The following is a 2,734-nucleotide window of genomic DNA, read 5'->3' on the forward strand; positions in this document are numbered from 1 at the left end:
TGTGGGGGGGGGGGGGAATGATAGAAATTAATACTTTTATTTAGCAAGGATGCTTTCAATTGATCAAAAGTGACGATAAAGACATTTATAATGTTACAAAAAAAAGTATATTTCAGATAAATGCTGTTCTTCTGAACTTTCTATTAATCAAAGAAACCTGAAAACGATGCACTCCACTGTGCTGAGCGAGAGCGCTTCTCTTTTCCCACTTATGAAGTCGTGATCACAAGCACGTTCAGAGCCAGTGAGCAACTACTTTGTTTGGCCTTCCAAAAGAGGACACGACTAGAAATCAGGGGTTAAGTTGTATTTACAACACTGTTCCAGAACAGTTCAACCCAAATATTCATTTGTGTGCAGCACATTTTATGGAGGACTGTTTCCTGATCCTGGAAGAGTAGACTACAATGCCGGCTGTTCTGACTCACAGACTGCAAGTATGTTTTCATTTAAAGGATTTGCCACTGATGATTCAAACGCGTTGAGTAGAGTAGCGCTTGTTTGTCATTTCTCTGATCTCAAATGCAGACATGGTTTTATGTTTACGCGGCACGCGTAAATAGAACGCGTAAGACAATATAATCCGTAATTATGTCCCCACTGGACATAACTTTCCAGCTTAGAACGCCTGTCGGGTAACGCACTGGATAGCTGGCCAATCAGAGCACACCGATGAGCTTTGTAAAAATTGATGCGTTTCAGAAAGGCGGGTCATAGAGGAGAAACAATAATGTACAGTATGTGTAAAATAATGTTTTTTTTTTTTACTTTAACCCGCATAAACAAATTTCATTACACCAAATGCACAAAATAATGTTCTTTTTAGCAACATCATATGACCCCTTTAAGCAACGACCAAGCGGCCAGCGGCGAACTAACCCTAACCTTCTTAAATCAACATGACTTGCCTAAAATAAAATCTATAGACATAAAACACTTCATGCAATTCACAATATTAATTTAAAAATGTAACCTAGATAAATGTGTGCTGTTAGACGCATATACAGTCATTTGTGCGGAGAGTGGAAGCTGAAGCGCGCTTTGCAGGACATGGAGGCGCCAGCGCGATCACTTGCATTTTTTTTCTTAAGAGTGGAAACTTAGCATACGCCCCGTCATTTCTGCTCATAAAGGTAAGAGTAATACATCATTCGGAATTGTAAAGGGTCTACTTTTATTTGTGTGCACTCACAAACAATATCAACAAAAACCTGTGCTTTTGTAAAATAATTAAGGAAAACAAACAGGATGCGCTTTCTGTCGTCTTGGTCTTGAGCAGGAGCGCTTCATAATGATGAACCTAAACTCAGCGAATACTTGCCTCCTCACAGACATGATAAATATATCTAATAGAATGCTTTAAATACTTTGAAACGAAATAATTCAAATAGAAAACAAAAACTCTTTCATTATGTAGGCTAATCCGTAAAGATGTATTTCTCTCTAAAGGCACGCATCCTGAGAAGATGGTGAGTCAGGATCGTCAACTTCATCTTGTGACATATAGGCTTAGATCTCTGCCACAATTCTGCGCGCGAAAGATCATATTTTGAGCGCACAAAAGTGCATTTTGCACGCGCGCGATCTGAGTTTTGTGGAGAAAACGTTCGTCTCGCAAAGAAAAAAGAATTTCGAGCGCACGAAAATCTATTTTGCATTTAAAATAAGTTTTAAAGACATTTTTCACTTCCAGCCTTCATGAATAATTATATATCAATTATAAATTATTAAATAAACGATTAATAGTAGTTATTAAGGATTGATGTCTCTTGGAATTGGTAAAATGTGCTTGGAAAAAAATATGATCAGAATATCAACTTGCATAATAAATATGCATGCACTGTATTTTTCCTCTTCTGCTGTCATGGTAATGCAAGAAATGCTGTGAGTGGTTGTCAAGGCAGCCAATCAGAATTTATTGATTCATTGATCGGCCCTGGCTGGAATTATGGCTGGGTTGTGTTGAGCAAGTGAGCTGTTGGCATTTAGAGAGCACTGCGGGCGGGCATCAGGTGAGCAAGCTAGTCAGTTCGTGCGCGTGCAAAACGCACTTTTGCGTGCTCAAAATATGGTCTTTCGCACGCAGAATTGCGGCAGAGATGTAATCCCATAGTGACACTGAGTCAGAAAATACTAGTTCATTAATAAATAATTCAAATATCTCCTTAGTATTTTATTTATTTATTTATTTATTTGCTTTATTTATTGTTAGTTTGTTTTTGTTTTGGGGCTTCTGTGCCAAGATTGTGTTTGCATGCAGTACAAATAGCCTATGGCGGCATTTTAGTACCATGTTGAAAAATAAGATTAACGTCATAATATTTTAAGAATAAAGTCAAAATTACGATAATACAATCAGGTTATAGGCATATTGCGTGAAGTTAATGTGAAAATTCCACCTATAGCCTACTCCGCCAAAATAAATAAATAAAATAAAATAAAAAGTCTGTGGAATCCAACCTGTCATTCTTGACATTTAACATAAAAAACAGCAATAAAAGGTAGGCTTATTGACGTTTTTTTAAACTCTAATTGATCGATTTCATATTTATCCATGTTTATTTCGTGCTGCAAATATTAAAGATGAAAATATCATTGAGTCACATGCTGCTTGAACTGAGACGAATATCTCACTACAAATTTAGAAGCGTACCCATACAAATGTTTTGCATATGGGCCCGGGGCTGACTTGCTACGCCACTGACTGTATATATATATATATATATATATATGT

The sequence above is a fragment of the Sinocyclocheilus anshuiensis genome, unplaced genomic scaffold, assembly GCF_001515605.1.
Source record: "Sinocyclocheilus anshuiensis isolate Anshui unplaced genomic scaffold, SAMN03320099.WGS_v1.1 scaffold1683, whole genome shotgun sequence".
Lineage (NCBI taxonomy): Eukaryota > Metazoa > Chordata > Actinopteri > Cypriniformes > Cyprinidae > Sinocyclocheilus > Sinocyclocheilus anshuiensis.